Raw genomic sequence first — 13,793 nt, forward strand, 5'->3', positions numbered from 1 at the left:
TTTAACATCTCCTTATGATGACTTTAAGCCAACAATTGAGATCCTTTCCTATTGAATCAAGGGTCAAGATTGGTCCCCAATAAAAACAAGATGTCCCCCTTTCCCTTATATAAATAGAAGTGGATTTTAGGCATTAATGAGCAAGAGAGAAGAGTGCAAAGTGAGCAAAACACTAGTTTTTATAGCATTTTCAACATTTTTTTCTCTCCGTCGTAAATCCTAGCAACTTCAGTCTCTATGCCATAATCAACAACAGTCGAACAGCCTTAGAACTTCATCTTTTCACTGGTAATAGAGGTAATCTCACTGATGCCTAATGTCTTCTTCTAGCACAGCCATCCATTTCAAACCAGCCTCTCCACCACTAGCTTCTCAACCAAGAGCTCCATTGTGAGCCACCAGCAATAACTCATCCAGCCCTAGTAAGCTTCTTCTTCCTTTCTCCCTTGCATTTTCATGCTTGCATACAAGACATGAATTAACTCACATCCTGCAATTGTTGGCTTTCGCAAGCAAATGTAAATTGAGTTAGACTTGTTTCAGCCCAGCCTACATGGTTGCATTGGGTCTAGTGACACGATCAAAAGATTGATTTCTTATCCCAAGTGCAGGTGTGTCGAAGTAATAAAGAACTCAGCAAGATCAGGATCGAACCACATGGAGGTTAACATGTAAATTATAAATAATAATAATAATAATAATAAGTTAAAGAGGACTTCGAGATGTAATATTAATATGAGGATTAAACAATGATAAAAACAAATATCAAAGTTAGAGGATCCACTAATGGTATTAAAAATAAATGTAATATAAACTCTTTATATTATTCAACTGGAAACCACACACAAAAGAAGTTCCAATCAGATGATTTGTCATTAATAGCTCATTATAAATTGTTAACATGATCATATTAATTATCTTATTTAAGTAACACCAAACTTTTAAATATTGTCAGAAATTCATGATGCTAACTTATGTTAACAACAAATCAAGTTCCTTTCATAGCACATGCGTAGGTTATACCATATAGTTGGTTATGAAAGTGTCAAGCAATTGTTATACCAAGTGTTATACAACACAAATCTAGATTAACCATTTAACAAGGTATTAAGAATTAGTAAGATAAAAAGATAAGACATGTTAATAACAAACTTTCTTGGATATAAACATTGAACTCTATGTTGAGTTTATATTATACCTATTCTAACACCATTAGTCAAACCTTTTCACCTTTACATAATAAACTTAGCTAAACATAATGAAGAAGAGAAACATAAATAAACAACATAAGAACATAAGTATAATAAAGGAAATGAAAAGCTTAACAAGAGATTAAGAAAAATATAACATGAAATAAAACTTAAACATTACAAAAATATAAACAAAGAAATAAAAAGCATGATCTTGATCTGAAAACCAAGAAGCCTAAATGCATGGCAAATGCCTCCTTTTATAGGCCAAAATTCAGAACTATTGATTTGATGACTAATTGTTAAGTAAGTGGCCACCTCTTGACTTGGTAATAATCATTATCTTCTTGTTTATAGAAAACATCATTGGTAATATCATAATTTGAATAGATAGTCTTTATGAAGGTTCTGAGAAATTATCCCAGCTTTCCAACAAAACAAGAATGAGGTCATTTGGGCTTCTAGAACTCGAGATATGGGTTGAACACTGAACAGCGTCTGTGCTACAGGACAAATTCAGACTTCTCTTTTAATGTTAAGATTTGGACTTCCAAACGGCAGAATTAAGTCATGGACTCTCATAAATGTTTTAGGCCTATGTCTTAGCTTTCTAGCCATATAAACCAAACTGAAATCCAAGATCTACAACTCCAGATATGACCCAATGACTGAACAATGTTTCAGTTTGAATTGAATCAACATCTTTTTTTTAAGCTTAACCCTCTCTTTATCTTCTCAATTTTAGTAGTTCAACTCATCAATCAATTCTTTGATTTATGTGATAGGGGCTTGCATTTAAATGAACATTTAGCATAAATTAAAGGTATCTTATATTATTAGACATGTTATTATAAAACATGCTCTAGTTAAGGAGTTATTGATACTTCAAGTGTAAAATGATGATATAAAACCTTGATAAAAATGCACTTTTAAGTACTACTCATCCAACCAATTAAAAAAAGAAGAAGAAGAAGAAGAAAGGATTGTTGGGCCTATAGTCGGCCCAACCAATTCAATTGGGCTAGACTTCAAGCTGGGTCCAACCCAATTTTATATATATATATATATATATATATATATTAAAAACATTTCAGGAATTGTTTTTTTATTTTTCTAAAGACCATTTTTAAATTATTTGTTGGTCCATCACGTGTTTTTCTAATGATTTTGTCTAATATCGAGTTGTAGACTTACACTATAAGATACAAACCAGTATCAAAATATCTAATTTTTTCCTGAAAAATTCTAAAAGTTTATTTTTTTTATATATAAAAAAAATATGTTTTGTTTTCATGCATACAGCTAAATCCTAAAGAATTAGTTTCCTAATGACTATAATACTAGGTGGCGACTCCTGAACCCCATTATCATAACTTTATGATTAAACCCAAACCCCCATTTAATTTTAAAAGGCGGAACCGCCATGCGATACAATGCATGTCATGATAAGATGATGAGTCCACTGTGGAAGCCTTGTTTGATTAGACTAAGCTTTGCTTAATTGATTGTTTGCTTATTTATTTTAGTCTGTTTAATTTTAGCATATTTTTATTTTACAACTCTAACATGTATTTTATATATTGCTCATGCATAAGTACATCAAGTATGGTGTAATGCCTCCACACATCTTGATTTTTGAACAAACCCAATTCAAGATTAGGTGGGGAGTAGCGATCTTCCTCATAACTTTCAGTCAAGGTTTAGATTCGTAAAACATTTAACTAAGAGCTAAGTGTTTACTTAGTAATGACAATCACACTATGCCCCAACCAATTAATGTAAACTCCTATACTGGCCTTATGAAAAGTGGTCACTAGTAGATTATGAACCCTTTTTTTAGACCAAGTAGAAAGCTAACCCCTTATATATTAGCCTAGAACCTTCCCTTAGGGTATGAACTCCTTAATACTTTAGTTTTTGCAAACCTAATTAAAATTTTGAACTCTACAAGATTTCCAAGCTAAAACCATGACTTATATGACCCTTTCTGAGTATGGGAAAAGATATGAGATGATGTAATTAGTTGAAGGGGAATGCCTATTTTAAATTTCCCAAATGATCCTCACAAAGTATTTTTCATAAAAGAATTGAGAATACAGCTATCAAGGTCACAAAATAATTATGTCTAGATCAAGTTGACCAGTATAGGATATCTAATGGAGGATTTAAATGGAAGTTGATTGACAATAAGTTGAGGACATATAAAGCAAATGGAAAGAAGGGTGAAGAGAAATACCAAACAGTTGTTTTTTGCCATCTTCAAGTTAGTTTTGTTTCCTTCATAAGCTATTAGGATGATCAGTATTGAAACTGCCAATGCCTTCATTGAATATGAATGGACAAAGAATAACCCTACCTCAACTATCTTGGCTTAAGCTTTATTGTCCTTAAATCATTATAGACTGTATAAAAAAGAAGCAATGCAATGTTGTATTCCTTTGTTATTTATTTGGATAGTGAGTCATTTGGAGACACCGAGAGAAGTTTTCAATAATTTATGGTGGTTTAAAATGAGACCCCTTAGGCTGATTTTAAGTGAAGAATGGAATGACTTAGATAAGAAGGTATGGGTAAAAAAAAATACTAAGCACTCCCTTAGAGTAATTTTAGGTGGAAACGCTTCTTAGGTGGGTTGTCCGTCTTATCTTATAAGTTGTGGTGACAAAGCATAGGTCTCGTTCATGGCCTAACTAGTTATATTAGCTATTCACCCTCGCTGGTAATTAGGTAGTTTAGAGGCACACAATACATACTGAGAACCTGGGGGTAGTTGAGTATACTGGTTTATTCAAGGAGGATAATTATTTAGTCAAGCTACACGCCATAGATGTGATTGGAGATAACTTATTTTAGTCTGCAAGGAGGAGCAATAAAAAGAATCCTTAGCCAGCCTTAATTACTTAATATGAAGGAGTGGTGAATTATCCAGGGTACTCAAAGGTATGATGATGTAAAGCCAAAATGCAGTCATCAAGGAAAGCACACTCACCACTATGGAACCCAAAAGAAAAGGGATAAATAATGAATAAAATTTGCAAAATGAGTTAGATAGGTTGAGGATTGAGCTAGGTAACTACAAGAGTCAGTAGAATTTCTTAGAAAAATAACTTTTGCAAGAAGAAAGGATGAAAAGCTTCATGAACCAATAGTTAAGAGAAAAGGATGAACAGATAGCTGAATTGATACAAGATTTATTACAAGAAAAGAACTTCCAATATAAATAAATTATGTGTGGAATCCGAGAATAGTTGGAAGAAAAAATGGCCAAATATGACAATATGGTAAATAAGCATGTGATGCTAGAAAAAAAGTTTTTGACTTTGAAAAAGACCTTTGAAATTAGAAGATATGCTAACAATGAGTTAATAGCCTCTTTGAAAAAAGAGAGAGATCACAACAAAATAAGGCTAGAGGTTGAAAAGGAGAATAACATATTGGCTCATCTTACTATTGAAGAAAAAAGAAGCTTAAAAGCTCAATACAAGGTCCAAACTGATGATAAAAGAGAAGTAAGAAGGGGAATTGAGTTAGATATGAGGGAATATCTGAGTAAAGCAAATGACTTGAGAGATCGTGTTTTTACAATCCATACTTAGTTGGAATTCCAAGAAGAAGAGGTGAAGAAAATGAAAGAGCAATTTGAGGAGTGGCATGAAAACATAAATAGCCTTGATATACAATTAAATATGAAGATAGTTATACTTGATATCGAGAAAAAAAAATACTTTAAAGGGTCAGAAACCAAATCCGGCACCTAGAAAAGACCAATAATTTGGAAAAGCATGCTAAAAAAGGTTTCGGATATATAGAATAATTAAGCTAAATATTTGGATGGAATTATGAGCCCAATCATACCCCCATTAAACTCAAGACTAAATAGACAATGCAGATTCAAGGTCAAATTAATTAATCATTGGATGAGCTTACATAAAACAATGAAGCCCTAGAGACTTAATTAGATTTTTAATAGGCCAATTTAATTTAATTATGGATCAAATTAAAAGTTTAAATATGTTTAAGAACTAATTTAGGTTAAATTAAAAGATTTAATCCTTACAAGGACTTAATTGGTCAAACTAATTTTATTAGGGACTTAATTGGTGAAAAATTAAGTTTGAGAGCCTAATTTGGGTTTAATCAAGAAGATTGAAATTTTAAGGGTCAAACTTACATTTTACGAAGTCAATTGATTGAAATGAGGGACAACATTGCAACAAAATTAAGGTTTAAGGTCAATTAAGGGTTAAATTAAAGAGGTTCATAACTAAGGGCCTTTTTGAAAAAGGCGTTAAACTTTAGGGACTTAATTCGTTTGAAAACATGGGTGAAATTGAAGTGAATGGAAAGTTTAATGGTCAATTGAGGGTTAATTTGCATAAATCCAAAATCAAAGACCAAAATGAAAAGGCATTGAAATTCAAGGTTGGCATTGGAGTTTGGTAAAGGTAAAATCACATAAAATTAAAAGTTCGAGGTCAATTAGGGATGCAATTGAAAGAAAAAAAGTTGAAGGACTAATTTGAACTTTAGTCAAGTCCCTAATTAAAATCAAAGAAAATCAAAACGGCATCGTTTCACTTAAGTAAAACGGTGTGTTTTGACCAAAACAGTTTATTTTGGTGTAAAACATTGTTGTTTTGACTAGCATGGGAACAAAAAAAAGACATCGGATGACTTATTATCTGGCTACTGTTCATCATCTTTAATCTTTCATACCAAAAAAGCTACTTGGGTGGTTACTTTTTTTGAGCATTTAATGCTTCGACTTTCCACCAAATCGGACAAACCATACACAACTATGATGGCCTAACATTGTACTACACCACAACATAATTCTTCCTAACTGATTGCCCCTATAGTTGCCACGATGTCACCCCAAAAAGGCTAACTTGATTAGCCAATAGCAGCCGAATTTAGTAGCTTATTATAATGACTTTGTGCAAACAATTGAGATCTTTCTCGATTGAATCAACAACCAAGATTAGTCCCTAATAAAGACAAGATATCCCTCTTTCCCCCTATAAATAGAAGTGGATTCTGGTCATTAAGAAGCAAGAGAGAAGAGTGCAAAGTGAGCAAAAAAGTAGCTTTTTTTAGCATTTTCAACATTGTTCTCTTCGCCACTACTATAACCATCTTTTCCATCGTGAATCCTAATAGCTCCAACCTCTACATCATGATCAACAGTAGCCCAACACCCTTGCAACTCCATCTTCTCATTGGCAATAGGGTAATCTCACTAATGCCCAATCTTTTCTTCTAGCAGAGTTGGCCATTTCAAACCAACCTCTCCACCACAAGCTTCTCCACTAACAGCTCCAATGTGAGTTGCTAGCAAACAATCCATCCAACCCAAGTAAACTTCTTCGTCCTTCTCCCCTTGCATTTTCATGCCTACATGCAAGACATGAATTAATTCACATCTTACAAGTGCTGGCAAAATGTAAGCTGGGCTAAACTCGTTTCAACCCAGTCCACATGGCTAGGCTAAGTCCAACCCATTTAAAAAATAAAAAAATCTAAAAAAGAAAGGATTGTTGGGCCTTCAGTCGACCAAAGATATACTGATAAAAACTTGGTTCCTCAGTAGCCCCCCCAGTCTTTGTGATATAATAATATGCAATGACTTTAATCAATCTCTCAATTCAGGTAGAGCACTAAGTTTTGCTTGTATAAAAATGAGGGAAAGCCAAGAAAAGTGTAGAGAAATATGAATATGGACTAAAAGAAATTCTTTCATATATAAAAGACTAAGAATTTATACTTGGAAAATTTTAAAAAGATTGAGGGTACCATGCCCATCATCTTTACAAATTCCTAAGTGGTTATGTGGAATCCAATAAGGGTGAACCTATACCTATAAACTCTTAAGTGATTATAGGTTCTTAGTAGGTAGGAGCTTGTAGCTTTCCCAGTATTATCATGGAGCTTAAAATCCCTCTACTAAAAAGTGGTCATCATGATCTTTTTTTTTTATGGGATATGAGAGCCACCCATTAAGAGTGGTGATTACATGATGTTGCTATTTGTATTAAGGGGACCAATTACATCCATCCCTTAGAGATTGGTGCATATAGTTGTTGCACATGTGCGGCATTGCAAAAATCATCCACCCTCGAGTATATATAAGTCTATCTGGCAAATATAGGGAAACAAGGAATTCTTGTCTTTTTCCATGGAAAAAAAAGAATGGGAGTTGTCAACTAGTATTTTGGTCACTATGAACACTAACTGGTCTCAAAGATCGAATACGGAGACTAATTGCGTAAAGAAAAGGTATTAGCACCCCAAATACGTCTTACCAAAGGTAGGCTGCATTGTTTTAATGTCTGATAAAAACTAAGATTTTGTTGTGTTTTCTAGTTGTTGGTCGGTTCTAAGGGTTCAAGAAAAAAAACCCTCCTCAATAAGAAGGTTCTTTATCTTATGGGTAAAAGCCTAACCGTTCTAGTATCACAAAAAGAAAATGATGTTCAGAATGCGTCTTACGTGTAAAGTCGTACCCCGGATACTAGAAGACAACAGAATAAATTTTTTTGTTATTTTTAAAATTTTGGCCACCATTCTCGTGACTTTAATAAACTGGTTATTAAAGCCAAAATGCATGCTAAAATATATCTCTTTTTTGGTGTATGGAAAACACAATATGATTTTTTAGCTTTAAGATACTTAACCGTATGTACAAAAACATTTTTCTTCCCTTGTGTTTTTAAATTTGTTTTTGTATTTTTCAAAAGTTGATGAAAACCGGGTATTTTAATACCGGATTTTGTATTTTACGATATAAAATACAAACCGATATTAAACAAAATAGCATAAAACAAAACGTGGGGAAATCATTAAAAAAAATTCAAAAATTGTTTTTCTATTGTTAGGTTGGACCAAACTTAGCCCAAGATCCATGGGTTGGCTTAGCCCAGCCCACATCAGCTGGTTATTATGTATTAGCACAGTAACCAACTTCACCTTGCCTACAGAGATGTGCACTGTGCACGTCCTACATGGCGAGGGAAGAAACAAAAGCAAAAGAAAAGGGGGCGGAGTTTTTACCTAGAGAAGTGAAGCATAGCCTCATTCGTCAGTGATGGCCAACGGTGGCGGTGGTTCCAGGCGGGGGCGGTGTTGGTGGCAGCACCTCCTCTGTTTTTTTCTTCTTCTTTTTTCTTCTCGTTTTTTTTTTTCTTCTCTCTTCCTCTCTCTGTTTTTCTTTCTTTCTTTCTCTCATCTCTCCTCTATCCTCCCTCCTCTTTCTCTGTCCTCGTATACCTGGTATTTATAGGTAACAACAGGGGAGAGATATGGACTGGGCGGCTCCTGTGCAGCCGCCCCTCCACCACACGAGGGACACATCTCCTCCCTTTTCCCCAACATGTGGAAAGCTTTGGGCAGGTGGGGGTCCTTGGTCGGCTTCTTTTTTAGAGAGAAAGCAGTGGAAAAGAGAGGAAGAAAAATCTTCTTATTCCCCTGCTTTGCGCATCCAGGGGAAGAACAAGACCCACAGTGTTGTTCAAAACAGTATCGTTTTGGGCTTTTTTTTTAATAAATAGTGAATGAACTAACTTTTTTTGGACAAAACGCACCATTTCATTTAAAAGGAAAAGGTAGCAAAATCCTGTCAAAATCCAAATCAGTCTTTAATTTAAAATTTGTTCAATCAAGCCCTAAATTGTAATTTTGATTTTAAAAATCATTTCAATTACATCCCTACCAAATTCAATTCTCGGCCTTGAAGTTGGCCAGCTTTTTCAATGTAGTCCTTGGTCTCTGATTTATGCAATTTGACCCTTAATTGATCAATAAACTTCCAATTTCTTCAATTGCTTCACTTGGAAGATCATTTACATTGGTTGTTCTTGTAAACACGAAGAGGTTCATGTAATAGTAAACTAGCCTCTTTAATCCGTATGTGATTTTCCATGAATTGCTTAACTTTGGGCAAGCTTTCATCTAGTAAGGCATAAAGTTTTCTCTAAAAGACATGTTCCCTTACTCCTCTTATCAAGGCTTCTAAGGCTAGTAGCTCAATTAATTCTTGCACCTTAAGCATCTCCTCATTGAATCTCTTCAAATATAGTTGTGTGGTCTTGTCCCCTTGTTACATAACATTAAACAGCTTTTTGAAGTTTTTCTTGGCAATTATGCTGGTGTTAAAGTGAGCCACTAGCTTGGTGTGGAGGATCATTAAACCCTTCAATAGAGTTTTGTTTTAGGTTGTTATACCAAGCACGCACAGATCCTTTAAAGGTTGTAAGGAATATCATGTACATTGAGTCACTATCTTATATCATCAGTTCCAAGCTACTATACACATTTTGCACATGCTCCCTTAGGTCGGTCGAGCCATCATAGTTGTCCAAACTTATTTTCATAAAAAAGTAGTCCTCAAGGAGTTGAGTGTTGAATATATGTCTGGAAAATGGAGAAACTCTCCAATGATGGGGGCTATAAACATTCCTCTAAGTATGCTTATGCACAAATTGTCTTCTAGTACTTTGTCTGTTGGGCTTTTGGAAGCTTGGAGAGCTTAGCATAGAACGACGGTGATTGGTGTCCGTTCCATAGTAACTAAGGGGGAGTATGTTCAGAGTATTTGTTTTATGCATGGGTGTGACAATGGAGTGAGTGATCCCTTCAAAAACTTTCATAAATGCCATTTTGTCTAGTCTCTTCTAAGTAGTGTAATCATCTACAGGCTCTTGGTGCAACCAGTGGCCCTAAAGTTAAGGCATTATGTGCTGTTATGGGTTTTAAAACTTGCTAGGGTGGCAAGATCTAATTTTGCCCTTTAGTTATCAACGCGGTATAGGAGAGATGCTCTGAAAATATAAATGTAATAAAGAATGAAGATTGTGAACTTATGTTTTGAAGGTCTCATGATGTATTTATAGCCCATGAGTATTATCCTTTTGTGAACCGGAGGATCTGAAGTGTAATTTTACTTTGATCGCTTTTAATGAGGGATAAATATTCCTTACATCTATATTAAGGTTAATGGAAATATGATAGGTCCCTGAAAGACTTTTATACACCTAAAAGGTGTAAGGAGATTATGATCCAAAACGTCAAATGTAGCTGAGCTCATTGAGGCTAAGCTCTTCCCCTAGACTAGACCTAAAGGAGGTGGGTCCTTCACTTGGCTTAGCCTAAAGGAGGTTGGGTCCGTCCATTGGATGAGTCTAAAGGAGGAGGGTCATCTCCTTGGGGTGTATCCCGGGAAGGATGTTTATTTCCTTTGGCGTGCCCTAGGGAGGATGGTCTGATCATTCCCTTTGAGTGTACCCGAGGAGAATGGTCATTTCTTAGGTTTGGCATGCATATGGAGGATGCTTATTCTCTTGGGTGTAGTCAGGGCTTATCACACTACCACGTTCAATCATAGTTGTGTCTGGCTTGTGCCAAACCCACCACGCCTTCACCAAGGTGTGCTTGTGTTCCAAAAAATTTATATTTATAAATCTTTCTTGATCCTGTGTTTTATTGTATATATATATATATATATAAAGATATACTTACAAAACAATTACGCAAATAATAATTTATATACATTTGAGAATCGGTTGGTCAACACTGTTGTTGAACATGAAGCAATCATCAACCTAAAGTTCGACATCAGATAGTTGAAATTACCAACATGATGCTATATATTCCAAGGTACTACTTCGGCTTCAAAGATTTCTCTGTTGTGTTATCAAAAGAAAAGCGATCCAGGCTTCTCATAGGTAAGTAAATTAGTGTTGGCCTTATCAAACTATTTTCATTTTTAGTGATTTTATCATGTTGACAAATCTATGGACAGCACTTCTCTGTGTCGTGTCACAGATGTTATTGGACGGGTGAAAGCCATGCAACCCCTTGAAAAAATATTGGTTAGTGGACAGATTACTGGACAAACACGAATTCATTCTTGATAGTCTAAAGTCCCATAATTTCTAATGCTTTATGCCACTTTCAAATTCATATCAATTACAAGGGAGAAGATATTCGCGTTTTAACCAGGATGCCGTCCAGTCTTATGAGTTTAAAACCTATCATGTACATCTCTGGTCATTTACTCACTACAGCTATATCCTAACCTCCTCTTTTTGCATCATTTCAACTTTACAAACCGAATACACCTTAATAGCATTACACTTTAATCCTGATATTCCTGAGACATTAACATACAAGCATTAGTAAGTAAAAAAATTTAACTCTTTGCCACACCGAATAAAACATGAAATACTTTTCGAAACGCACCTAACATGCAATAATGCAGCTATGGACAAGTTCCTTCCAGTATTGAAAAAATACCATCTTCATGCCATGCCATCTCTTTCATCAAAGAACAGCGCAATGAAAACCGAGTCACTGTGCAACAGCTATTATGTATGAACCCCTTTAAACATATGGTAAACACCACAGCACTCAGTCTCTATTTTTTCCCGACAACTATCTAAATAAAATCTTTCTTCCTAGATCCACTCCTCGGGCTCGCCCTAAACAATGCGATCCATTTTTTATCTTTAATATACTCAAGCAACTTGCCACGCCCAAGTCTTCCTTGAAAAGTTTTCTAAGACCCCATACAAGTATCTAACTATTTTATACAAATCCAATATTTATTATTTTTAGTAAAATATAACTCAAAATTTAACAAAAATAAAATTACACTCAATCTCCTCTTCACAATAAAGACTCATGGGCTATAAATACACTATGAATCTTTCAAACTCCTGGTTCACAATATTTTTATTTTAAATATTTCAAGATACATATTTTCAAAATCCATCTCTCTAAAATATCATTACAATTTTTCTCCCTACAAGGTTACTAGCTTAAGCATCTAAGAGTCCCTACATCCATCAAAAGAAACCTTTTACAAGTAACGGCTACCAATCACCTAGGCTTTCCATATCTAGCCACTAGACACCTTTTATCTAGGGAGATCAATCATATTGTTTGAAGTAATAGATTAACCAATTATTCAACTCATCAATTTTATTCTTGTAGGAAACTGATCAAAAATCTATTAGTTTCTAAAACTTGTTTTTGATATTTTAAGTCACCATGGCATAACTAAGACACATCTAGGCCAGGACATAAGACAAATATACTCATTACCATGAACACTTCTACCCAACCAAACCTTCAACTCATTAGGCAAGTCCTCACTTAGGCCATGTTAACAACTCAATGGCAAAATTAGAACTTATCCACCTCAATAACTCAATAAGTCTGGACACCTTTAGTAAAATATGCCTAGCATTATGGCCACTGACTACACTAGGCACCCATAAATGATTATACTACCCTGAGGAGACTAGACATAATGACATTCTTGAAAGTCCCTTAAGTGGTCGCTTGCACCATTGCAATACCCATGTATAGAATTAGTATTCCAGATGTACTCCCCCTAGCTAATGTGAGATGGACACCAATTACCGTAACCATCGTTCCATGCCAAATTCTTCAGGCTCCCAATAGCCTAATAGACAAAGGACGAAGAGATAGTTTGTACATGAGCATACTCAAGGGAATGACTACAGCCCCCATCAATGAAGAGGTTCTCCCTTGTCCAAATAAGTATTGAACACTCGACTCTTTAAGAACTATATTTCTATAAAAATGAGTCTGAACAACTATGATAACCCGGCCAACTTGAGAGTGCATGTAAAGAATGTACGTGGTGGCTTAGAGTTATTCATCTGGGATAGTAACTCAATGAGCAAAATACTCCCCACAATCTTTCATGGGTATGCGTGTGCATTATACAATATTTTAGAGCCAAGCTCCATTGAAGGTTCAGAGACCTATACGCTAAGATAGTGGCATGCTTTAGCACCTACATACTTGCCAAGAAAAACTCCACGAAACTATTTGATGTTACCCAACAAAAGGACGAGTCTACACAGGTATATTTAAAAGAGATTCAATGAGATGCTAAAGATGGAAAAACTACTTGAGTTAGTAGCCTTAGAGGCCTTAATTATCGGGGTAAAGGAACATGCCCTCTATAAAAAACTTTATACCTTACTAGATAAAAGTTTGCTCAAAGTGAAGTAAGTCATGGAAAATCACATTCGGGTGAAAAAGGTCAATTTGCTATGATATGGGTCTCTTTATTTGTACAAAGACAACCGACATGAAAGACCTTTTTCAAACAAAATTATTTTCCTAATTGAAATAAAACCTTGAAGAGAAACCATGAGGGATCAACTCACGGGTATTTGGTGTATCCTAAAGATTTGTAACTCTCTTGAATCAAAATAGGATCAATATTCAAAGTTATAAAGGCAATCAAAGCGAATACCATGACGCCACTACCAATACATATTCCTTCTAAGAACCTCCCTCGTAACTATTACTCAGATCACCTCATAACAAATAATCCTCAATAGAAATGCAAGTTTATATTAGAAATGAAAATAATGCATGTCTAACATGCATTTCTTATCTCCAAATCTCTAGTGAAGGCTTTCGAACACTTTCCAAGAAAGGGATTGATCTTGAATCCCTTATTCTTTAGTGCAGTCTCAAATTGACACATTCTTCAAATGATGTCTAATGATCTCTCTCCAGTTCAGTAGGAGTTGATCTTGAATCTCTCAATATTTAGTACAATCT

General features: G+C 34.9%; 1 long non-coding RNA gene across 1 annotated transcript; it reads right to left on the bottom strand.

Moving 5' to 3' along the window:
- Positions 1-10,684: 10,684 nt before the first annotated feature.
- LOC140954711 (uncharacterized) lies at positions 10,685-12,221 on the bottom strand. The gene is made up of 2 exons (XR_012168222.1): positions 11,427-12,221; positions 10,685-11,337 (listed from the first exon to the last, which is right to left on the bottom strand). It is a non-coding gene; the product is annotated as an uncharacterized lncRNA (long non-coding RNA).
- Positions 12,222-13,793: the final 1,572 nt, after the last annotated feature.

This window comes from Populus alba, chromosome 16 (genome assembly GCF_005239225.2).
Source record: "Populus alba chromosome 16, ASM523922v2, whole genome shotgun sequence".
Taxonomy (NCBI): domain Eukaryota; kingdom Viridiplantae; phylum Streptophyta; class Magnoliopsida; order Malpighiales; family Salicaceae; genus Populus; species Populus alba.